Source organism: Lactuca virosa, chromosome 2 (assembly GCF_052849685.1).
Source record: "Lactuca virosa cultivar CGN04683 chromosome 2, Lactuca_virosa_CGN04683_v6, whole genome shotgun sequence".
Lineage (NCBI taxonomy): Eukaryota > Viridiplantae > Streptophyta > Magnoliopsida > Asterales > Asteraceae > Lactuca > Lactuca virosa.
This window is the reverse complement of record NC_136427.1, coordinates 92,640,890-92,668,341: the sequence shown is the minus strand read 5'-3', so window position 1 is coordinate 92,668,341 and position 27,452 is coordinate 92,640,890.

Genomic DNA, 27,452 nt, shown 5'->3' with positions numbered 1-27,452 from the left:
TCAATTAGTGGTAAATGAGTATCCTACACACTTCTAAAATCTATCATGTAGGTTCAGAGCATATCTTCCTATGGTTCTTTTACTCTTAACATCGAGAATGGTAAGTTGTGTTCAAACTCAAGTGTGCCGCCAAGGATTATGATGATTGTCAAAAAATCTAGGTTAATCTATTATCCCTGTGAGAGATGATAGAAATTGGCACTTCGTGTAGTTTGACAATTTCATTGAGATAGGTCATGGTCAGATTTTCTAGTTTATTCGTTTCTTGGATTGGCATGAAATGGGTGGCCTGTGTCGGTTTGTTGACTACTACTCAATTAGTATTGAAACCACTAGGCGTTCTGGGTAGTTTCATGATGAAGTACTTTATGATTGGTTCCCACTTCCACTCGGGTATTCTGGTGGTTACAATAAACCCGAGGGCTTTTGATTTTTTGCCTTAACTCTTTAGAATAAGTCAGTCATTGCCCATAGAAGTGGCAATCTCAGCTTTTATTTTAGGCTTACCAACATTGTCAAACCCCCAAACCGAGAAGGCGGAAACATTCGGGGGTGGAGGACGTCATGTTCAGTATCACAACAAATGTAAAATAGTAAAACAAGCAACAACATTCATTGCAATAATATTATAGTGTTTACATTGTATTTAAATCACATAATATTGACTCCAAAAGTAAATAGAAAAACAAATACATGAAGCTACTGTGCTCCATCTTCTAAATCTCTGTGCGTATACCTGTTTACTAGTTCCCTGAGAATACAAGTTATTTTGAAAGAGATTATCAACATTTAAGTTGGTGAGTTCATAAGCAATTAGTTTTAGAAAGTATGTTCTTTAATCTTTGAAAACCTTAATGAGTTCCTCCAGAAAATCCAATATTTTCTAATGCAATCTAATGTAAGAAAAATGTGACCCACTAGTTCCTTCTACAATCACTTAGTGGATACAAGTTATATACAACCCAAATCGAGCAGACGATCGATTGTGTAGTTCTACCCTAAGCCCATAACCAAACAAGGAATAGGAAATGAGGCGGAAACCACACATTCCATTGTTTGTCGGATCTACTTTGTATGTAACCCTAGCGTACACACTAGGTAATTACAGAGTTAACAGTGTTGGTCCTTTTTGAGTGAAATCTACATTCTACTTAGAAAAGTAATGTAATATCGTTGTATTTGTATGCAACCCTTTTTGTATGAATGTACTTAGGTAATCGTTCCTTCATAAAAGTAAGTTTTGTACTAGAAAATAGTGTGTTGTACTTGTATATATGTTGACCTGAGCCATACATAATTCCTCCTATGATTACTTAGTGTATACGGATAATACATGTATAACCAAGATCGAATAGATAGTAGACTGTGTGAATCTGCTCTAAGTCCACAACCAAACAAGGAACATGAAATGAAGCAGAAAGCACACATTCTACTGCCTATCGGATCCTATTCATATATAACTCTGATGTATAAACCAAAGAATCATAGAATTATCATTATAGATTCGTACTAAAATGTATAATCTTTGTACTAGAAAAGTAGTGTGGTGTAGTTCTATTATTTAATAAAATCACTTGAAGTTATGTAATCCCGTACTCTAAATGCCTTAGTTGATACCAGTGCGAGTTTCATATAACCATGCTAAATTGACTAGTGACCTCTACGACGTTCTTCTGGCGTCTGAATGAAATGACATTTGTTACCCAGCAACTGTAGCTAGCAGTCAGGGCATGGGATTGTTAGTCCCATATAGATCAGTCCCATATAGATCTATACCCAAATTCACGCTCTCCCTCCAGGAGACTCTGGTTATAAATATTAGGACATTAACATGTACCCTAATGGGTACAACAAGGTAGTACCTCACAACCCTGTATAAACTAGACACGTTGAGAATACTAATGTTCTTTTGTACTTGAAAATGTATAAATTATCTTGTACTAGTAGTGTAAAATAATTATGATTAAATAATCATTTTAGTTTGATATCCCTGACTTAGTAAAATAGTATTAGTGTTACCTAAACTATACATATTACAGTCTACATGTATGCTCCGTATGAAATGATAATTCTAGTAATTTAACAGTTTATATAGCAAAATGAATTAATTTAAGAAATATATCCTTTGCTAGACATGTTACAAATGGGTTTAAAGCTTTATTTAACTACGTTTCATGTTTAAATATATATATATATATATATATATATATATATATATAATTGAGATCAATCAGACAATCGGACAAGTGATTCAAACCCTAGTCTAAAACCAGACAAGGAACAGGAGATAAGATGGAAACACCCGTCCTAAGCCTGTTGGATCTTAATTATATATATATATATATATATATATATATATATATATATATATATATATATATATATATATATATATAAACATGTATGTTGTAAAATAAAAGTATAAAACAATTGAAGTAGTTTGAAAACATTTTTTAAAATAGTTTAAATCGGTTGAAATAATTTGATATGTTTTTAAAATTGTTTGAAATCATTTGAATGTTAACACGAGATTTCCTTGTGTTTTTACTTGTATCCCCCCCCCCCCCCCAACATTGAAAAATAGTAAAAACTTAGGGGTATAAACTCACCTTATGTGAGTGATTCGATAGAAGGTTCGATATAGGATGTTATTTCTTCAAGATAGATCACGTAACAAAACCGAGTCCTAATAGCATTTCACGCAATATATATGCATAAAATTAGTAAATATAATGGCAAGTATGTTAAGGAAATAGCCTAATATGTAAGATTTACTTACAAATAATAGTGTTAGGCGTGAAATCGTAAGGCTGAAATGAGTTTTCGGTCAGCCTTGGGTTTTCGGCCACGTGAAGATTCAAGGGGTGTGTTCTTGGTGTTCTTGGTGTTCTTGGTGAAACCAAGAGGATGTGTGCGTTTTCGGTTGAAGATCCCGGAAATGGAAGGTGATAGCTCGATGATATGAAGAACACTTGGTGTTCTTGGCAAGATCCTAAGGAGATTCAAAGGATTTCTGGATGATAGTTGAGAGGAAAATTGAGAGTTTTCAGCCTAAAAGGTGAAGAAGTGAGTGATGTTTTCAGTCCACCATATATATGTAACCATGCGTTTTCGGCCGAGAACACCACTCAAGAAGATAAGAACGAGGCAGTTTGCGGTCCGAAGCTGTTTACAGTCTGAAGCTGTTTGAAGTCGAAAGTCGTTTGCGGTCCAAAGGGAATGGCCATATGCGAGGGTTTGCAGCCCTGACCGAAAACTCATTTTTGGTCTGAGGCAAGTGATTGCGAGACTTCTCAGAATTCATAGGAAAGGCATATTTTGATTTCAATAACACTATTACATTATCACCTAATTATAATAACGATTTAATCAAATGGTTTCTAGTATCTTGACCGTTGTTGACTTTTTATTAATATGAAATAACGGGTTGTCACAAATATAGTCTGTTCAGATCTAAGTTCATGATGTTAGAACCTGGATGGTTGAGATACTTTGAATTGTGAGCTTTCATTCAAAACTGAGCATCTGATATCACCGAACTAAGGTGTATAGATCCGGTTCATAAAGTATTATGTTTCGTCATCCCTTAGCTCAAATTTTTTATCCATTCCCTTCAAGCTTCATGTGTGATGTTTTCCTATTTTAGATCCTTGAGTTGAGCATCTTGAATCAATGTTGTAAGGTTTGAATGGATAGTTATTGATAATGTTCGTACCAGATAGGGTTTGACTTGTTCTTTTCGGCTCATGACTACTACTGTAATGTTAGCCTTGTCAGGATCATAACGAATCTTACACTCATAATCATTCAAGATTTCATACCATCTTAGTTGCCTCATTTTGTGTTCTCTCTAGTTGAATATGTGCTTCTCTTTGATTGAAGATGTGTTGGAGATTCTTGTGATCTGTAAGTATGTCACACTTTGTATCATACATGTAACTTTTTCATCGCAAAAACTATTGTTCTCAATTCAAGGTCATGGGTAGTGTAGTTGTTCTCATTCACTTTGATTTATAAGGAAGCCTAGGCAACAACCTGGTCCCTTTGGCGTGCTTAATGTGACGTGTCGCAGTACATGACAATATAATATGTTCCTTTCAGAAGGGATAGGATTGGTGCGTTTCACAACATTTGTTCCAACTTCTAAAATGTAGCTTCATTCTCAAAAGGGTCAACATGGATCCCTTTGTTGTTTGATACATGCCCTAGAAGTGTACTTCTCTAATCCTTAACTCACACTCAGAGAATTTGGTGTGCAACTTTAGTAGTTCAAGGACTAGCCATAGGTATTGGTCGTGTCCCTCCTTGGTTCGGGAGTACATCGATATGTCATCGATAGATACGATCACGAATTCGTCCAAGTACGGTTTGCAATCATGGTTTATAAGCTTCATGAATAGTGTTGGAATATTGGTCAATCCGAAAGACATAACTAGGAAATCTTAATGATCATACCGAGTCTTAAATACAATCTTCATCACGTCTCTTTCCAGTATCATGAGTTTATGATATCCTGATCTTTATGAAATACATCAAGATAGGCCGTATACTTGAGGTATGTCTTTGATCTCCTCACTCCTTTATCTACCACATGTGTCAAGAGAGCGTAGTTTTTCTTGTGTAGATACCTCTAAGACTTTGTGCAAGATATGAGTTTGAGGTTTTGTCCTAAATTATCCCTATAAGTGAATGGTATCTAGTAACTCTCAACCATTTTTATTATTCTCCATAAGGTTTATTATTCTCTATTAGATCATCTAATTGACCACTATGTAAGTCACCCTTCCCTTTGCCAAGAGGACGCCCAACGGTCCAAGTGTCTCTTCTCAAATGTATTGTGGTCTTTGGGTTACTCAAATATTGAATTATTTTTGTTCTCTATTTTATGTAAATGTTGGCTACATCTTGAGAAATCTTTTGTCTAAATGACCGGACAACCCTACCATTAAGTTTGTTGGTGTATTAAATAAAAGGCTCGCTTTCAATAAGCTTAAATGGTAGTTCGCCTAGCATAGAAAGGTTTAATAAGGCTTTTTTTACCATAGATTTGTCGTTTCCACGTCCTTACAATTTCCCCTCCTTTGTGGTTATCTTTCTCCATAAAGTTTATTATTCTATAGTATATCATTCAATTCACCACCATGTAAGTCACCCTTTGATAACAGGACCAACGGTCCAAGTGTTTGTTTTCAAATGTATTGTGGTATTTGGGTTATTCAGATATTGAATCATTTTTGTTCTCTATTCTATGTAAATTTTGGCTACATCTTGAGAAATCTTATGTCAACCCCACCATTAATTTTGTTGGTGTATTCAATAAAAGTCTTATTTTCAATGAGCTTAAATGGTAGTTCTCCTACCATAAAAAGGTTTAATGAGGCTTTTTTTACCCTAGACTCGTCGTGTTTCTGTGTTGTTACAATAGCCTCCCCATTTATATCCTTAATATTTAACTTGATTACTTTTATCTTTTATGTCAACAGAGTTTTGTTTGCAGCTATTTTATTTGCATGAAGTCCTATTTCGGTTTGGATCAACTTTTAGTAAATTTTGCAAACCTTATATTTTGTATACTTTCTTTTCACACCATCATCTTCTAATATCTTAAGTTCATTGAACGATTTCCAGTAAAGTGCTTTGGTTCTTTGATTGCCAAATCTTTTTGATATTTCATAGACTTTGGCACATCTTATTATTCCTAATCGTCATCAATATTAAAAGGAGGTGTAACACCAATAAATTCATCTTCACTACCCTAAAAACAAGTAAAAAGATTCAACAAAACTTCAACTAACCATATCAACCTACTTTATAACATTCAACAAAATTCAACTAACAATAGTAACAATCAATGAAATTCAACTAACAACAACATACTTTGTAACAATCCTTTTATAACAATCAACAAAATTCAACTAACAATAGTAACCTAGTTTATAACAATCAAAAAAATTCAACCAACAATAGTAACCTAGTTTATAACAATTAATAAAGAATATCTACAATACAAAAACTTAATCGAGTTTGATCGAGATCTTTAATCAAATTATCAACCATTTTTTATTCTTCAATATCTTGATAAAAGGGTTTGAATTTGATGTAAAGATAAAAAAAAAATTGGAGTTGAATTTTTTGGTTGTTTCGATGTCCACATTGTCACCGACTTCTAAGGGAGGGAGGGGGGTTCGATTTTTATTGTTGTAATTTGAAACTTGAATTAAATTGGATTATGATCTTATTAGGAATTGATTTTGGCTCTTTAAATCATGACGTGGTGCTGATTATTTACTCATAGCAACTAGTGTCATACCCGTTCGGTGGACAGGTTAACAAATGTATAAATAATATATTGATTTATCTTATTTTTATAGCATATTACTTTCATTACTTTCTATATTAGTTATGTACATGACAAATCTATCCAATTATATTTCTATCTCTTGAAATAATATCTATAATTGTGTTGCTTACATAAGATAAAATAAACAACATAGTGAATTTAAGACTAAAAACTGAAATATTATTCAATGTAGATCTGAAAGTCAACATTTTAAAATTATCGGTTTAGATAAAACCACCCACAAGGACAAACCCAATAAGATCATTTGGCGTATGGTACCCCAACAATAACGTGTTTTGCCATAAGGACAAAAAAACATGAATGTACTATGTGATTCCATACATTTAAAATGCTCGAATCATAAATATGTCTAAAAACTCTTATGAAAAGCTTAATCCAGTTAATAATTTCAATTAACCTATAAAAAACAAACTGAGGACTACGATGATATGAAAACTGAAAACTGAAAATTGGAAAAGAAATACAATCTAGAAAACAATGTCAAAAAAACACTTTAAAACTAATTTGAATTCAACTAACGATATTATCTTCCGAAGACTCCTCACACAATCATGGAATTTGACGCTTCATTGGTGTTATTGAGGATCCAATATACGATTTTTCAGAAGACTCAACTTCAATAACAGCACAAACTTCCTAACTGTAAAAAAAGTACGGACAATAAGAATCATAACTAATAAAGGAATATAGAAAAGTAGGTGACAATAATCGTTGAAATTTTGTTCCATATCGCAAGGAAAATAGAAACGGTACACAATACGTTGTAACTTACTTCACTTTCTTCACCATCTTCTAAACCACATATGGAGATAGGTGTCTTATAAATATCATCTTCAATAGTATCATAACCAACATAATTGCATAGATCAATGAGAACAATAATAAAAATTCAAAACTAACAAAATATGCAACAATAGTAAAAATAAAAAATTTAAATCATACATTGTCACATTTGTCACTATCTTCCACATCCTTTTCCTTAGATACACATTTTTGAACACCATCATTTTCGTTACTATTAGAAGCAACCTAATTATAAGAAAATAACATAAGTAAAACCATATGTCAAAACATATGTTACAACTTATATTATTATATATTTCCCATGTCTAACCTCATACATAGGTGCAACAATAGCATCATATTTCATATTACCAGCACCATCCTAGTTGGAGAAATGAAAAGATGAATAATAAACATAACAAATAACATAATTGAACTAAATATACACCAATTTAAACTGAATGGAAAGAAAACATGATCTGAATTAATTACTAAACTCAATATTATTTACCTTAGAAATGAGCTTCTCAGAAACATGAACTTGATGATTATCACAAATAACCTAATATTAGTGCAAGGGAAATACATAAATAAACATAAGTTATAACTAATATAATTTATATTTATAATTTATAGTAAAAAATACAATAAAAATTACCGTTAATGTTGATGTTGTTGATTTAGGTGATACTGATTCAACAACATTTGTTTAAATGAGAGAAAAACCAATATCATCCTAAGTATGCACATGAAGACAACAATAACAAAGTAACAATTGAAGATTTTCATGACGTAAGACAATTAAAAAATTTTAACAAAATGTTATATCTTACATCATTATATTCCGTATCATTTACCTTCGAAATAGAAGCACTAAATGCATCATCTTTGACATTACGTAAGTCATCCTAATATGAAAAAAAATATGAATAATGAACATAATAAATAAAGATAATTTAACAAAATATGTAGTAATAAAATTTTAATGAAATGAAACAAGATCCGTCAGATACTTTCTAAATTTAAGATTATTTACCTGAGAATTGGACTTATCAAAAACACAAACTCCTTGATTAGTAAAAACGACCTAATACAAGAACAACAAAAATACATAATGTAAAATAAGATATAAACAATACAATTAAAATTTTATAATATAAAATCTTATAAGCTTTACCGTTGATGCAGATGATTTAGACAACAATGATCCGACAACATTTGGTAAAAATCTATATCATATGATAGAAATAAGTTGAAATTGAAAGAAAAAAACATATTAATTGAGTATATTTTTCACTATATACAGTCTACTTTATGCGTTTTATACATAATACGAAAATACATTGCTTTTATTGCTTAAAATGTTAACTATGTTGCAATTATTCTTCAAAATGAGAAATACACTGTTAATATTGGTAATCTTTTTTTGCAAATGGACAAACTTTGAAAAAAAACCCATTTCGTATATCCCATATCCTTACAACTTTACCCAAAGAAGAGTATACATAGGTTGTACATTAAAGGAAAAGAAACATCTAAGCAAAAGAGAAAAAAAATATGTAGTATTAGTCAATATATGTATAAGGCAAAGGAATTGACATTTAGTAAAATTGAATGGTATAAAAAAACATTATAAGTACAATGCTAGTATATGGAAAGCGGAATGACGATTATCCCCCCCCCCCCACCTTCAACCCATCCCATTTATACATTTCTTTAATAATTGCCATTATCGAAAACTTAACATTCGGGCTGTTAGATTTGACAGCCATGGACCAAGATTACAAAATTGGAGCATAAGGACCAAAAGTTAAACCAAGTACGAAAAGTCAAGTAACAACATCCAGACTTGAAGGCTAATGTACGTAAAATGAGTCTATAACCTAATACAAAGTAATGTTATATAACATTTACATTCACAGATGTAAAAATCGTACAAAAGATCACAACACGCAACAAAAAAAAAGAAGATTCAAAATTTATCTAATTTTGTTATTGACTTAAACATAACTAAAAAAGATACATTCGTATGGAGTTGTGTTTAATGATTGATTTCATAGCCTTGAGTATCCTCCATTCTTGATCGTAGGAAACCAAGAAATTATATAACGGATCTGTAGAATAAAAAAGCAGTATAATCTTAAAGAAATCGAAAACTTGAGTATATAGGATAGAAAGATATATACTGACATTTTTATCAACAAATATAACCAGTTTTCTATTTGAAACATCCCAAAAATCAAGACCAAAAATTTCATTTTAATTTATTGAATAAAACCATAGTTATCAAATCTTCTCATAAAAATGTATATCATAGTATCTCAAACATCATATCAATATATCAGAGTAAAAACATCCCAGGCTAAAATAATTGTGTGTCACACCCCCGAACCAGACGGCGGAAACGTCTGGGGGCTTGGGTGACTTCATATTTATAGTATCATCACAGTGTATATAATTGAAACAAAAGATCATCGTCATCACACATGCCATATTACAACTGTCATTGTTTACATCAAGTATTATATTTCAAATTACATGCCAAAATATCCAAAGTATGGTGACAACAAAACACAACAAAATATCCAGGTATTCTTGCTGACCAACCTGCTCAACGATTTCCTGAGAATACAAGTTAATTTGAAAAGGTCAACATATATAATGTTGGTGAGTTCATAAGTATGTTTGAGTAAAATGTTTTGTATTACTTCGTAAATGCTATAAAATCCGATATTTTCCGAAAAACGGTTTGAAATGTTTCTATCCGATCTTGTATTAATGCATGTGTGTTAATGTTTGTAAGTGTATGAAGTGAATGATCCCAGACAACCCGATGGTGTCTGTTTATAAAACGTTGAGATCTCAACACCCAAAGGTTGAGTACCAGTGCGTGTATATTACCGTGTTATCAACAAAAATTGTATTGCGTAAATTTTTATAATAGAGTTCATTCCTCTAAGTGAGTTGTTATAACCATACTTGATAATGACAAATCCGCCTGTCATGACGTTTTTCAGACGCCGACTTGTTTAAGGTAAGGTTTGTCACCCTAGACTGGCCTAGTCTAACTATAGCGAAGAGCTCAGGTGTGGGGTGTCACCCCCGTATAGATCTACGCACAAACTCCCGTTCTCCCTCCAGGAGACTCTCGTTATAACTACAGGCTACAGTTGTACACTCGATAGGTGCCAAACGAAATGTCTCACAAGATCCTTAACTGAATTTACGCGAATATGAAATTGCACAATGTACATTGTTTCCGTGTATGTATTTAGTTTTCAAAGCCCAACGAGTATGTATGTGAATGTGTGAAGTCAACAAGCATGTAGATCGACCACGAAGGCCCAATAAACATGTAAGGTATATTCCAGGCCCAATAAACATGTAAGAGGACAACTAAGGCCCACTAAACATGTAAATTATATTCCAGGCCCAATAAGCATGTAAATGGACAACTAAGGCCCAATAAACATGTAAGGTATATTCCAGGCCCAATAAACATGTAAATGGACAACTAAGGCCCAATAAACATGTAAGGTATATTCCAGGCCCAATAAACATGTAAGGTCCACTAAACATGTAAATTATATTCCAGGCCCAATAAGAATATAAATTGACAACTAAGGCCCAATAAACATGTAAGGTATATTCTAGGCCCAATAAACATGTAAGAGGACAACTAACGTCCACTAAACATGTAAATTATATTCCAGGCCCAATTAAGAAGTGTAAATGACGTAATTGATCTGTTTGGTGTTACGTTGGTTGTTATGCTTAGTTGAATACCAAAATGACACAAAAAGTCCCACTTTTTGTAAAAAGACATTTTAGGTCCTTAAACCAAAAATTTACAATTAAGGCACATTTTTGGTAAAAATGCCACTTTAGGTCCTTTAAGACCGAAATTTACATTTTTGGGCTTGTTTTAAACGAAATAGAATTTCTAGCCCCTTTTGTTTAGAAATAACACTTTTGGCCTCAATTTTATGAGAATTGACATTCTCGGCCCAATTGTGAATAAATTTATCTTTTTGGCCCAAGTTTAAATAAATTTACATTTTCAGCCCTTTTAACCGAAAATTTACATTTTTGGCTCAAATTTGTCTAAAATGATAATTTGAATCATAAAAAGCCAAAAATTTACAAGTTTAGCCCATAAAAACCGTGAAGGCCCAATTTCAGGCCCATTTTGTGAAAATTTACACTTTTGGCCCTTTTAAAACCATGAATATCATAAAGACCCATTTTTGTTTAAAAATGACTCTTTTAGTCCTTTTAAAACCGTGAGTTGACAAAAGATCCTCACTTTTGTTTATTTTGTCAATTTTTGGCCCTTTACACGATTTTTCTTAGTTTCAAGCATTCTTTGTATGTTTTAATCCTTTCATCTTCATAATAATTTGCATGGACTGCTTTTGTTTACTAATAGCACCATATTTTAGTAGATCTATCAAGATTTATGGAGTTCTAACACATAAACACAACATTTAACATGGTAAAACACACATAATCATGCATATACACATAGATCTACACAAAACAACTTGTATTCTCCCCCAAAACATAGTAAAAACCGAAAATAGGGGGTATGAACTCACTTTGGTTTGATGATTTCGGTTTTGGAAGGAGATTTGGAAGAGTTTTCGGCCTAGCTCATTTCTTTGAGGAGATCTTCAAATTCTAATAGATTTCATGAACATGGATCATGAGATGAAGTGTTAAGAAGTGAAGGACTCATCATAATGAATGTGGGTCCAATTAGAGCCCAAATAGGGTTCCTTGGCCCAACATACCCAACTTGAAAGTTTATTGGCCCAATAGGCCCAATAAAATGGTCCTGGTCCATTCTGAGTTTGAACCGGGATATTAGGGTTTCAAACCCACAGTTAAGTATATGAGATGTATTGAATTTGGTTTTGAACTTCATGAGTGAGTTTTGGTTCAAATAGTTGTTTTTGGAATGAGCATTAATACATAACATCAACTTAGATTACAAGTTACACAAAAGTTGAGTACATGAGGACAAAATTTTCTAGCCAAAAATGCCAGTTGTTACATCATCCCCCCGTTAGAGGGAATTTCGTCCCGAAATTCTTTTGAAAGATAGAACTATGAACGAGAGAATAGGTGAGGGTACTTTAGTTTCATTTGGTCCTCGTGTTCCCATGTGAATTCTGGTCCACGGTTAGTGTTCCATCGAACCTTCGCAATCGGTATGCGACTCTGTTTTGTACGCTTCACTTCCATATCCATTATCTCAACCGGTTCTTCGAAGAATAGGAGATTCTCCTGTACTTCGATCTCCTCCAGAGGAACGATAAGGGTTTCATCTGATAAGCACTTTTTCATATTCGACACGTGGAATACGGGGGTGTACGTTGCTGAGCTCCGCAGGTAGCTGCAACTTATAAGCTACCGGACCAATCCAGGCAAGAATCTCGAATGGCCCGATGTATCGTGGATTTAGTTTTCCATATTTTCCAAAATGGATCATCCCTTTCCAGGGAGAGACCTTTAATAGAACCCGATCTCCGACTTGGAATTCCAGAGGCTTTCGTCGTTTATCAACATAACTCTTTTGTCGGTCTCGCGATGCTTGGAGTCGTGCCTTGATTTGGATTATCTTCTCTGTCATTTCCCGAATGATCTTGGGTCATGTAAGAGTGCTACTTGGTGTTTGCCCTTTTGCCAGCTGGGTGTCACCCACCTCAGCCCAGCAGAGAGGCGATATGCATTTGCGACCATACAAAGCCTCAAAAGGAGCAACCTTTATGCTCGTGTGATAGTTGTTGTTATACGAGAACTCAATTAAGGGCAAGTGGGTATCCCATGATTTGCCAAAATCGATCACAAAGGCTCGGAGCATATCTTCAAGTGTTTGAATGGTTCATTCACTTTGTTCATCGGTTTGCGGGTGGTAAGCAGTGCTCATGTCTAGTTGTGTTCCTATTCCCTTCTGGAGCGACTGCCAGAATCGTGAAGTAAATCTACTATCCCGATCCGAGATAATAAATACCGGTACTCCGTGAAGTCTCACGATCTCTTTTATATAGATTCATGTTAATCTTTCCATCTTGTACGATTCCTTTATTGGCAGGAAATGGGCGGATTTGGTTAACCTATCGACAATCACCCAGATAGCATCCAATCAATCCGTTGTCTTAGGTAATTTGGTTATGATGTCCATGGTAATCTTTTCCCATTTCCACTCGGGTATCACTGGCTGTTGTAACAACCCTGAGGGCTTCTGATACTCCACTTTCACTTTGGCACAAGTGAGACACTTGCCCACGTAAGTGGTGATCTCTGCATTCATATTTGGCCACCAATAATGTTGTTTAATGTCCAGGTACATTTCCGAACCTTGATGGACAGAATATCGCGTTTTATGAGCTTCGTTCATGACTATCTCTCTGAATCCACCAAATTTTGGGACCCAGATTCTATTCATGAAGTAGTAAGCTCCGTCATCTTTGGCTTCAAGGTTTTTATCCATCCCATGCAGCGCTTCATTAGCGGCATTCTCCGGCTTCAATGCCTCTAATTGAGCTCCCTTGATCTATGAGGTTAGGTGGGAGTGGATGGTTATCAATAATGTTTTCACCCGGCGACCTGAGTATTCTTTCCTGCTCAGGGCATCAGTTACCACGTTAGCCTTGCCTGGGTGGTACTTGATCTCACATTCATAATCATTTAGCAACTCAACCAACCTTCATTGCCTCATGCTCATCTCCTTTTGATTTAGAATGTGCTGGAGGCTTTTGTGATCCGTGAAGATGGTGCACTTTGTACCGTAGAGGTAGTGCCTCCAAATCTTTAGGGTGAAGACCACGGCTGTCAGTTCGAGATCATGGTTGGTGTAATTCACTTCATGTGTCTTCAATTGCCTGGACATGTAAGCTATCACCTTTCGACGCTGCATGAGGACACATCCTAACCCTTGGTTTGAAGCATCACAATATACTATGAAGTCTTCGGTTCCCTCTGGTAAGGATAGCACTGGAGCACTACAGAGGTCTCGCTTCAAGGTTTGGAAGGCAGCTTCTTGCTTGTCCGTCCAGATGAAGGGTACATCTTTTTTTGTTAGAGTGGTGAGGGGCTTGGCTATCTTGGAGAAATTTTGAATAAACCTTCGGTAGTAGCCTGCGAGACCCAAGAATTGTCGAATTTCTTTTGGTGTCTTCAGATTCACCCAGACCTTAATGGCCTTGATCTTGGAAGGATCCACATGAATTCCTTCCTCACTGACTACATGACCCAAGAAGTTTACACTGTGAATCCAGAACTAGCATTTGGAGAGTTTCGCATATAGTCTTTCAGCTCTTAGAGTTTCCATGATTTGACGGAGATGTTGACCGTGCTCCTCCTTGCTTCGGGAGTATATGAGAATATCATCGATGAAGATGATTACGAAATTATCAAGGAATGGACGGCAGACTCGATTCATGAGGTCCATAAATGTTGAAGGGGCATTTGTTAGACCGAAGGGCGTCACAACGAATTCGTAATAGCCGTATCGAGTTCGGAAAGCAGTTTTTGGAATGTCCTCTTCTCAGACTCGGAGTTGATGATAACCGGATCTTAGATCTATTTTGGAGAAGTAACTAGCTCCTTGAAGCTGGTCAAATAGATCGTCAATCCGAGGGAGTGAATATCGATTTTTGACAGTGAGTTTGTTCAACGCCCGATAGTCGATGCACATTCTGAAGGATCCGTCTTTCTTCTTGACAAACAAGACCGGATTTCCCCAGGGTGAGAAGCTTGGCCTGATGAATCCTTTGTTCAGAAGTTCGCTTAATTGATTGGATAACTCCTGCATTTCGGCGGGAGTTAACCTGTAAGGTAATTTGGCAATTGATGTGGCTCCCAGTATGAGGTCGATTCGAAATTCAACCTGTCTTTCTGGGGGTATTCCCGGAATGTCTTCAGGAAATACATTCGGGAAGTCGCATGCCACTGGGATGTCTTTAATGTTTACTTCCTCTTTGGCTTTATCCACAACATGAGTGAGGAAGGCATAGTTTTTCTTGTTTAGGCACTTCTGTGCCTTGATGCACGAGATAAGACGAAGATTGGCACCAGGTTTATCATCATGGATTATTAGGGTTTCATGATTGGGGAGGTGAAGGCGAACGGCCTTCTCGTGGCACATAATATCAGCACGGTGGGGGATTAACCAATCCATGCCGATTATCACATCAAAACTCCTAATATTTACTGGCATCAAATCTATTTGAAATGAATGGTTGTTTAGTGTTAATGTGCACCCTACGTAAACATCTTTGGTTTTTTTTGGTTTTCCCATTAGCCATCTCCACCGTGAAGGCTTCCCTTAGCTTTTGGGGTTGTTGGTTTAGTAAGTGTTTGAATTTGTTACTAACGAAGCTCCGTTCAGCTCCACTATAGAATAAAATGCATGCGTAAGTGTTGTTAAGTGGGAACGTACCAGTAACAACCGTCGGGTCTTGAACTGCCTCACCTTGACCCAAATTCAGGACCCTCCCTGATCCTCCTTCTCCTTGGTTGTTGGCTTTGGGGCAATTGCGTCTGAAATGGCCAGTTCATCCACATCCATAACAAGTGTGACTAGCCCCAGCGTTATTGTTGTCATTGTTGTTGTTGTTGTTGTTGTTGTTGTTGTTGTTGTTGTTGTTGTTGTTGTTGTTTTTGTTGTTGTTGTTGTTGTTGTTGTTGTTGTTGGTGTTGTTTTTGTTGTTGTTGTTGTTGTTGTTGTTGTTGTTGTTGTTGTTTGGTTGTTGGTTCTGTTGGGGTTGAGATCTGCAGTATCGAGCGGTATGGCCCTTACGGTTGCAATTAGTACACTGTATATCTCTGCATTCCCCATGATGGTGGTAGCTGTATTAGTTACACTTGGGTAAGGTTCCCGATTATTTCCTGGTAGTGGTTTGCGTAGTTGAGGCTGGAGCATGTGGTGTTGAGGCAACCTGAGCAGTAGCAGCGTGGACTGCTACCGTTTGTTGCTTTTTCGATGGCTCTTGGTTTTGTCGCCCTTTTTGTTTGTTTTCCTTGCTTTTCTTGTTATCTCCTTCCTTTTTGATCTCGGTCTCATCGGTTTTGGATCCTTTCTTGTTGCCATGGTCGTAGAGCTTCTTGGTTAGTCTTTTAGCACTGTCATACGTCTCAGGGTTTGCTGCTATTACGTTTCCTTGGATTGGAGAGGTTAATCCCCAAATGAATCTTTCAATCTTCTTTCCTTCAGAAGTGATCATGCATGGACATAGGAGTGACAATTCACTAAAACTCGAGATGTATGCATCGATGTCGGAGTTCTAAACTGTGAGATTCCACAGTTCCTGCTCCATTTTCTGGATCTCCCCTCTTGGACAGTACTCTGACATTAACATTTCCTTAAGCTCCTCCCATGGCATAGCATTCGCCACTGGGAGTGTCATGGCCTCCACATGACCATTCCACCAGAAAAGCGCTTTATCAAAAAATGTGCAAGCTGCAAACTTCACCTTGCACTCTTCAAGGCATCCGCAGATCTCAAATACCGATTCAACTTTTTCTATCCACCGCTTTAGGGTTATCACGCCTCCCGTTCCGTTGAAGGTTCGAGGCTTGGCATTCGTGAAATCTTTATAGGTACAGACCTTTGTAGGTCCTTGGTTCATCCCCTGTTTTGAGCTTCCAGCTCCTTGCCCGTTACCTCCACCGTTGTTCCCGTTGTGAATGTGAGCCAGTGTTGCTGTAACGGCAGTTGAAACTGCTGCTTGGAATGCAGCCGAGTGCACTTCTGGTGGAGGCAGTGGTGGTGGTATTGCGTTGCGGTTTTTGCGTATCGGTCTTTGAGGCATCTTTTGTCATGGCACAAAAAGATGGTGAGTATTCAGTACATTCTGGTTTTCGAGATTCCTTGTATATAGAGCAGTTTCGGTGATTCGGTTATGCGTGTAAATGAATGCATACAATCAACATGAAATAGAAATAATAGAACACGTAACAGATAACAACATCACGATAATATATATAACTGCTTTCATTAGTAATAATCCTTTTGATACATGAAAATTTGCCTTTAAGGCATACAATACGTGAAGGAAATAAAATCCGACAGCGTAACGACTCCATGAGTAGTGTAATCACTTAATCATGAAGTCGGTAGTACATAAAGGAAATCATAACAGTAGTGGTAGTGGATGAAGCTGATCCTAGTCGCGGTGAGAAGGGTCTGGAGGGGTAATCAAATGCCAAAATGTCGTGCCACAAGGTCAGCTAGCTCACTCATTTCCCTCGTGATCTCATCTCTCTCATGCTCTGCTCGCACCGCTCGGGCTTCTGCAGCTAAAAGTTGCTGCCTGAGGGTGGAAACCTTCTCCACCAAGGAGCGCGTCCAATCGATGGAATCCTCTGGTGCTACGGGATGATCCTGTATCATCTTTGAAGAGTGAGGCTTGCTGTGGACTCCCTTAATGTCCCCTACTTCTTCCATCTCCTCATCGGATTTCTCATACTCATAGTCTATCTCCACATACTCCTCATGTCCTAAACCTGGATCTGCCCCTTGGATCATACCAGGTTCTCCTTCGATCAACCCATTGGCCACCAAGGCCTGATAGTAAAGGACACCCTGTTGGAACTCTTCCATGTTGACTGCGCGAGAAACGGAGGGGTGAGAAGTGTGTAAGGGGAGTGTATGTAGATACCATTCCAAATACTCCTATAGTATTTTAATTGTTTATGTTTGAGTTCCTTAAAGCTTTTTGGTTACAAGGTAAGTTTCTAAATTCATTGCCCACCATGATCACTCCTAAACACATGTTGGTCGTATTTCGAATAAGTATAGTTGACCAGGCTCTATTTATCCCCAATACGACTACATAACTGTCCGGGTTTAACCACGGTGTTCAATTTTCTCCAGAGACTTTTAGTGTTATTGAATTAATGCACACCTAGGTATGTATTTTAATTATTTTGTTCAGAGTAGTTTAGTCCCATTGTATTTATAGTTGCATATCTTGTATGATTAGATATGCCAGTTCACTATAAACAATGCTCTGATACCAATCTGTCACACCCCTCAACCAGACGGCGGAAACGTCTGGGGGCTTGGGTGACTTCATATTTGTAGTATCATCACAGTGTATATAATTGAAACAAAACATCATCATAATCACACATGCCATATTACAACTGTCATTGTTTACATCAAGTATTGTATTTCAAATTACATGCCAAAATATCCAAAGTATGGTGATAACAAAACACAACAAAATATCCAGATATTCTTGCTGACCAACCTGCTCAACGATTTCCTGACAATACAAGTTAATTTGAAAAGGTCAACATATATAATGTTGGTTATTTCATAAGTATGTTTGAGTAAAATGTTTTGTATTACTTCGTAAATGCTAGAAAATCCGATATTTTCCGAAAAACGATTTGAAATGTTTCTATCCGATCTTGTATTAATGCATGTGTGTTAATGTTTGTAAGTGTATGAAGTGAATGATCCCAGACAACCCGATGGTGTCTGTTTATAAAACGTTGAGATCTCAACACCCAAAGGTTGAGTACCAGTGCGTGTATATTACCGTGTTATCAACAAAAATTGTATTGCGTAAATTTTTATAATGGAGTTCATTCCTCTAAGTGAGTTGTTGGTGTCTGTTTATAAAACGTTGAGATCTCAACACCCAAAGGTTGAGTACCAGTGCGTGTATATTACCGTGTTATCAACAAAAATTGTATTGCGTAAATTTTTATAATGGAGTTCATTCCTCTAAGTGAGTTGTTATAACCATACTTGATAATGACAAATCCGCCTGTCATGACGTTTTTCAGACGTCGACTTGTTTAAGGTAAGGTTTGTCACCCTAGACTGGCCTAGTCTAACTATAACGAACAGCTCAGGTGTGGGGTGTCACCCCCGTATAGATCTACGCACAAACTTCCGTTCTCCCTCCAGGAGACTCTCGTTATAACTACAGGCTACAGTTGTACACTCGATAGGTGCCAAACGAAATGTCTCACAAGATCCTTAACTGAATTTACGCGAATATGAAATTGCACAATGTACATTGTTTCCGTGTATGTATTTAGTTTTCAAAGCCCAACGAGTATGTATGTGAATGTGTGAAGTCAACAAGCATGTAGATCGACCACGAAGGCCAATAAACATGTAAGGTATATTCCAGGCCCAATAAACATGTAAGAGGACAACTAAGGCCCACTAAACATGTAAATTATATTCCAGGCCCAATAAGCATGTAAATGGACAAATAAGGCCCAATAAACATGTAAGGTATATTCCAGGCCCAATAAACATGTAAATGGACAACTAAGGCCCAATAAACATGTAAGGTATATTCCAGGCCCAATAAACATGTAAGGTCCACTAAACATGTAAATTATATTCCATGCCCAATAAGAATATAAATGGACAACTAAGGCCCAATAAACATGTAAGGTATATTCCAGGCCCAATAAACATGTAAGAGGACAACTAAGGTCCACTAAACATGTAAATTATATTCCAGGCCCAATTAAGAAGTGTAAATGACGTAATTGATCTGTTTGGTGTTACGTTGGTTGTTAAGCTTAGTTGAATACCAAAATGACACAAAAAGTCCCACTTTTTGTAAAAAGACATTTTAGGTCCTTAAACCAAAAATTTACAATTAAGGCACATTTTTGGTAAAAATGCCACTTTAGGTCCTTTAAGACCGAAATTTACATTTTTGGGCTTGTTTTAAACGAAATAGAATTTCTAGCCCCTTTTGTTTAGAAATAACACTTTTGGCCTCAATTTTATGAGAATTGACATTCTCGGCCCAATTGTGAATAAATTTATCTTTTTGGCCCAAGTTTAAATAAATTTACATTTTCAGCCCTTTTAACCGAAAATTTACATTTTTGGCTCAAATTTGTCTAAAATGATAATTTGAATCATAAAAAGCCAAAAATTTACAAGTTTAGCCCATAAAAACCGTGAAGGCCCAATTTCAGGCCCATTTTGTGAAAATTTACACTTTTGGCCCTTTTAAAACCATGAATATCATAAAGACCCATTTTTGTTTAAAAATGACTCTTTTAGTCCTTTTAAAACCGTGAGTTGACAAAAGATCCTCACTTTTGTTTATTTTGTCAATTTTTGGCCCTTTACACGATTTTTCTTAGTTTCAAGCATTCTTTGTATGTTTTAATCCTTTCATCTACATAATAATTTGCATGGAGTGCTTTTGTTTACTAATAGCACCATATTTTAGTAGATCTATCAAGATTTATGGAGTTCTAACACATAAACACAACATTTAACATGGTAAAACACACATAATCATGCATATACACATAGATCTACACAAAACAACTTATATTCTCCCCCAAAACATAGTAAAAACCGAAAATAGGGTGTATGAACTCACTTTGGTTTGATGATTTCGGTATTGGAAGGAGATTTGGAATTGTTTTCGGCCTAGCTCTTTTCTTTGAGGAGATCTTCGAATTCTAGTAGATTTCATGAACATGGATCATAAGATGAAGTGTTAAGAAGTGAAGGACTCATCATAAAATAAAGTTAAACACTCTGATGAGAAAGTAACTTACCAAAGATGGATGGATTTTGATGAAGTCATCTAGTTGCATACTTACAATTCACGAAAATTTGGAAGAATGGAGGTGAAATTTTCTTGAGAGCTCTAGAGAGGATATTGAGTTTGAGAAATGAGTGAAGTGTGGGTGGTGTTGGGATCCTTGGCCGAGATTAGAAGAAGAGGAAGAGAGAGTGACAAGATGTTGCATGGAAATATGGGAATACATGGTTGTATGGTGTGTAATGTGCTTAGATATTCAACTTGTAATGTTGAGGTGTCACTAATTCAATATTCCATGTTTCTTTTCTTTTTTTATAATATGGGCCGAGAATGAGAGGGAAGGAAAAAGAGAAAGAAATGTTTGGGCCATTTCTGAATATATTCGAAATTATGTGGCCTAATATGAAAGTTTTCGGCCCTTTGGGCCCATACGAGGGTTTACGGCCCAAAAATGATTAAGAAATGGGTTTACGGCCCAATAATGTTCAAGAAAGTTGTTTACGGCCCAATAAGGCCTATGAAAATGAAGTGAGGCATTTTAGGCCCATCATGGCCCAAATGTTATGGTTTAATGAATGTGGGTCCAATTAGAGCCCATATAGGGTTCCTTGGCCCAACATACCCAACTTGAAAGTTTATTGGCCCAATAGGCCCAATAAAAGGATCCTGGTCCAAATAGTTGTTTTTGGAATGAGCATTAGTACATAACATCAACTTAGATTACAAGTTACACAAAAGTTGAGTACATGAGGACAAAATTTTCTAGCCAAAAATGCCAGTTATGACATGGTGTGTGCGCTGCAGTCATCCTGAGCTCTTCCCTTTGCTACCGGAAGTACCTGAAACCAAAATTGTAAACTGTAAACACGAAGCTTAGTGAGTCTCCCCAAACTACCACATACCATACACATAATCACATAATAACATATCATGGGCCTTGCCCACTTCATCGGGCCCCGCCCGACATCGAACAATGTCCGACATCGGGTCCCGCCCGACATCGGACCGAAATCTGGCGTCGGGCCCCGCCCGGTATAGATATAAACATATCAACAAATACACATAAATAATCACATAACATAACCTATGAACATTCTTCGGGCCCCGCCCGACATCAGACCGAATTCCGGAAGCATACAAACATTCCTCGGGCATTGCCCGTCATCGGACCGAAGTCCGGAAACATACAAAACAGACAAATGAAAGAATCACGAAGACATCAAGCATACAAACATTCCTCGGGCATCGCCCGACATCGGATCGCAATCCGGAAACATATAAACCTACATCGGGCACTGCCCGACATAGGACCTTGGTCCGGAACATACTAGCATACATATATAGGCCGACATTGGTGCCTTCGACCCATTCATACAGGAGGAAACTCACCTCGCAATGCTGAATGCAGAATCTCACGTTAAGGAATCTCTTGTGGCTACCCCGACGACTCCTTGAGCTATCATTACCAAATAACACTTAGTTAAAATCCAATAATCCTTCTTGGGGTAAAATGACCATTTTACCCCTGATCTAATTTGGTCCATGACCTAGGCTCAAATTCATAACATGAAGGGCCCAATTCCATATAGCCTTTCTAAGCCCACTTATGGCCCAATTTTCTAAATTGGGCCCAACTCCTCAAATAGGCCTTCCCTTAAGCCCAAACATGTCCTCAGCCCAATAACTGACTTCTGATGGCCCACTATGGCCAATAGCTGATAAGTCCAAATATTGACCCAAATTGAAGCCCAACGACGAAGAATCTGGATCCATTGAGTACGCGGGGCGTACTCATCTGTACGCTAAGCGTACAGGCTGCATGGCGTGTACACTGCACGTACGGGCTTGTACCCCAACGTACTACCTTGTTAAGCCATAAACTCCAAAAATGCTTAATCCCTTAAGACCTTAAGCTTAAAACAAAAATCTCGGTCCACTAAAGTGTCTTAACCCACAAAGTCGATTACTTGGTGGCTTGCAACCCACCAAATGGACCCAAACTTGAAATATAGCAACTCACTTCCATTGAAATGACTATAACTCATGCATGTCCACAAAAGTACCTTCAAGATGGAAACTTTTTTGTTCTTTGGACTCATATAGCGCTGAGGATGGCAACCCTAAGCCTAGAAACAAATTTGAACCATAAAAATCCATTCTTGGGACCAAAAAGGTCCAAAACACCATTATCATAGATCTAAGCATACATGAGGCAAATTGTGAGCTTTTTACCTCAAATGAGTGCTAAATGGTAATGATATCTCAGATCCTTGAGCTCAAGATACTCAAGTTCTCCTTCTTTAACTTCTTCTTTTTCCTTCCAAGCTTCAAACTACCAAAATGGCTTCACAAGATCAAAATCACACAAGATGAAGAGTGTAAGGCTTTCTAGGGTTTTCTGAATCAAGGTGGTTGGTAAAGAGGCTAGGGTTTAGGTCATAATGAGGTATTTATATGCCTTAAGCCCTAAAATTAGGGTTTTGAATTTGCCCGCGTACACTGCGCGTACTCCTTGGTACACTCTGCGTACGCGTACCGATCCCCCGCATCCAATGTTGCAATATACCCTACGTACGCCAAGCTTACGTCCAGCATACGTCTTCGGGTTGCCCAACTATAATGGCCCACTCGTTAAAGCCCAACTCAATAATCAATTATTAATCTCATAGTCCAACAATTAATTATAAAGGAATTAAATAATTATCATTACCTCAAATCACGGGTATTACAATTCTCCCCCACTTGAATCAGACTTCATCCTCGAAGTCCACTACGTCTGAAAACAGCTTCAAGTAATGCTCCATCATCTCCTCCTCGGGTTCCCAAGTCCATTCCGAGACCTTGCGGTGCTGCCACTGCACCTTCACCAGCTCTACCCTCTTGTTCCTCAACTCATTCGTCTTCCTGCCGAGAATGGCTACTGGTCTCTGTAGTTCAGGTTGTCATCGACCTGAATATCCTCTAGAGGCATAACTGTGGAGTCATCCACTAAACATTTCCGCAGCTGGGAGACATGAAAAGTGATGTGGATTTGGCTGAGCTTGGCTGGAAGATCCAAACGATAAGCAACCCGGCCCACCCAAGCCAAAACCCTGAACGGACCGATATACCGGGGGCCCAAGTTGCCCCACTTCCTGAACCGGATGACACCTTTCCAAGGTGACACCTTCAGGAGGACCATATCCCCTACCTGAAACTCTAGGTCTGAACGACGCTTGTCAGCATTGCTTTTCTGCCGACTCTAAGCAGTCTAGAGCCTACTCCAAACCTGCTGGATCTTCTCCATAGTCTTGAGTACCACCTCAATACTCCCCATGACTCTCTGACCGACCTCGCCCCAACAGATTGGGGTCCTACATTTCCTTCCGTAGAGCATCTCAAAGGGAGGTCAATCTATGCTAACGTTGTAACTGTTGTTATACGAAAATTCCGCTAACGGAAGATACGTATCCCAACTGCCTCCAAAATCTAATACACATGCACGTAGCATGTCCTCTAGAGTCTGAATCGTCCTCTCACTCTATCCATCCGTCTGAGGGTGAAAAGCGGTACTGAAGTGAAGACGATTACCCATATCGTCATGAAACTGATTCCAAAATCTGGAAGTGAAACGAACGTCTCGGTCTGACACAACCGAAACCGGCACTCCATGACATGCCACCACCTCGCGTACGTAGATCTCGGCTAGCTTCTCAGCCGATATACTCTCCTGGATCAGGAAGAAATGAGCACTCTTGGTAAACCGATCCACGATGACCCATATCGAATCCGCTCCACGTGCGGTCCTGGGAAGCTTTGTGATGAAATCCATAGTGATGTCTTCCCATTTCCACACGCGAATCTCCAACGGTTGCATCTTACCGCGAGGTCGCTGTTGCTCGACCTTGACTTTCCTGCAAGTCAAGCACTGCTCCACATACCATGCTATGTCCCACTTTATGCAGGGCCACCAACAATCAGGGTGAAGATCCCGGTACATCTTCGTGGCCCCGGGATAGATGGAGAATCTCGACTTGTGAGCCTCATTCATCAGAACCTTGCGTACCCCGCCCCAGAAAGGAACCCAGGCCCTCCGATACAGGGTCAACAACCCGCGGCTTTCGTAATCAAATGAGGCCACCTGACCTACGATCTGCTCACACTTCCGGCGCTCTTCCTTTATACCCTCGACCTGTGCCTCCCGAATTCGTTCCAGCAACGGAGTAATCACTGTCATCCTCAAACATATGTCTCGAATCTGAGCCGCCACTGCCTCGCGGCTAAGAGCATCGGCCACCAGATTGGCCTTCCCCGGGTGATAAAGGATCTCACAGTTATAATCCTTCACTACATCTAACCACCGACGCTGCCTCATGTTCAGATTTGGATGATCCATCAGGTACCTCAAGCTCTTGTGGTCTGTGTAAATGGTACAACGAACCCCATAGAGGTAGTGTCACCAAATCTTGAGGGCGAAAACCACAGCCCCCAGCTCCAAATCGTGTTTCGGGTAGTTCGCCTCATGAGGCTTCAATTCCCTCGAAACGTATGTTATCACATGACCCCGCTGCATCAACACTGCGCCCATACCCATGATCGAAGCGTCACAGTAAACCACAAAATCATCGACGCCCTCCGACAATGTCAGAATCGGTGCCTCGCACAACCGCTGTCTGAGGGTCTCGAAGGCTGCCTGCTACTCAGGCCCCCAGCAGAATGTCACCGACTTCTTGGTCAGTCGAGTCAGAGGAACAACGATCTTTGAGAAATCCTGGATGAATCTCCGATAATAACCCGCCAGACCAAGAAAACTCTGAATCTCAGATGGAGACCTCGGAACCTTCCACTGCATCACGACCTCTATCTTGGTCGGATCGACCAGAATTCCCTTCTGGTTGACAAGGTTCCCCAAAAACTGCACCTCACACAACCAGAACTCATACTTAGAGAACGTTGTGAAAAGTCTCTCCCTCCTCAGTGTCTCCAGCACCTCCCTCAGGTGCTCCTCATGCTGCTCCTGAGTCTTGGAATAAACCAAGATATCATCGATGAAGACTATCATAGACCGGTCCAACATCGGTCTGCACACGCGGTTCATGAGATCCATGAACACGGCAGGAGCATTGGTGAGACCAAACGGCATCACCATGAACTTATAGTGACCATAGCGAGTCCGAAAGGCTGTCTTCGGCACGTCGTCATCCCTGACTCGCATTTGGTGATAACCCGATCACAGATCAATCTTGGAGAACCAAGATGCACCCTGAAGATGGTTAAATAAATCATCAATCCTCGGGAGGGGATAACGGTTCTTCACCGTTACCTTATTCAGCTCCTGATAATCTATACACATACGATGTGACCCATCCTTCTTCTTCATAAATAGGATCGGGGCTCCCCATGGCGAACTGTTCGGCTTGATAAATCCCTTGTCTGACAGCTCCTGCAGCTGTGTAGACAACTCTTGCATCTCGGGAGGAGCCAACCGATAAGGTGCCTTGGCTATCAAAGCCACACCAGGAACTAGGTCAATCATGAACTCTACCTAACTCTCCGGAGGTACCCCAGGCAAGTCCTTTAGGAACACGTCCGGGTACTCCTGTACGATCGGTACATCTTCCACAGTCGCCTTACCCTTATCCTGGGTATCCATAACATAGGCGGCATAACCTGCGCAACCCTGTTGAAGGTGGCGCCTAGATCTCGCTGCCGAACACAAAGTCGGCCCATGCTGCGGCCTCTCACCCTGAATCACTAAATCTCCCCCATTTGGGGCCTAGACTCGTACAAGCTGCTGCTCGTAGTCGATCACTGCCCCATTGGGGCTCAACCAGCCCATCCCCACAATAACCTTATTCCCTCGCAGGGGAACAGGGACTAAATCCACGAAAAACTGCTCATCAAACAACTACAGTGTACATCCTTGATGAACCCTCGCAGCCCGAATGGTCTTGTCATCTGCTATCTCTACATCAAGTGGACACTCTAGCTCTCCTGGAGCTCCAACAAATCGCTTGCTGAGTGCGAGCGATACAAACGATCGGGTAGCCCCTGAATCAAATAATACCGTAGCAGATATATCGTTCACAAGGAACGATCCTATAACGTAACACATAAACATGAGCAATAATAAATATAAACAAGGAGATAAGGAGAAGATACATACCCGTCACAACATCGGGAGCTGCACGTGCCTCCTCTGCTGTCAGCTGGAAGGTTCTGCTCTTCACAACAGGTGCCTCTGACCGGCCCTGACGGCCATCGGTAATCCTCAGTATAGTAGGAGCGGGTGTCGCCATCTGTCCTGCTGCTGCTAAACTCGGACACTGGGACCGCTTGTGTCCCCTCTGATTGCACTGAAAGCAAATCATATTAGATACTATCGTGGTGGTGGTAGCAGTATAATCCCTGCTGACATGACCAGTTCGGCCGTACTTAAAGCAGTCCGAACTACCCGCCCTGCATGCCCCCTCTTGCATCTTGCCGCACTTGCCACAGCGGTTGCAGCCCTGCTGGCTCTTCGATCGGTGATCTGATACCTTGGGCTTCTTGCCTGCACTCCCTGTCTGAACCCCTCTGGCTTCCTCTTCTTCTCCATCTCCAAATCCAGCTCCCTTTCCCGAGCCCTCGCAATCATATCCTCCAGTATCTTGTAGCTGGATCGACTCACAAACTAGCGGATATCACTCCACAACATCTCATGGTATTGGGCCTTTTTCATCTCCTCGTCCGCCACGTACTGCGGAATAAGAAGGACCCTCTCCTTGAACATGGCA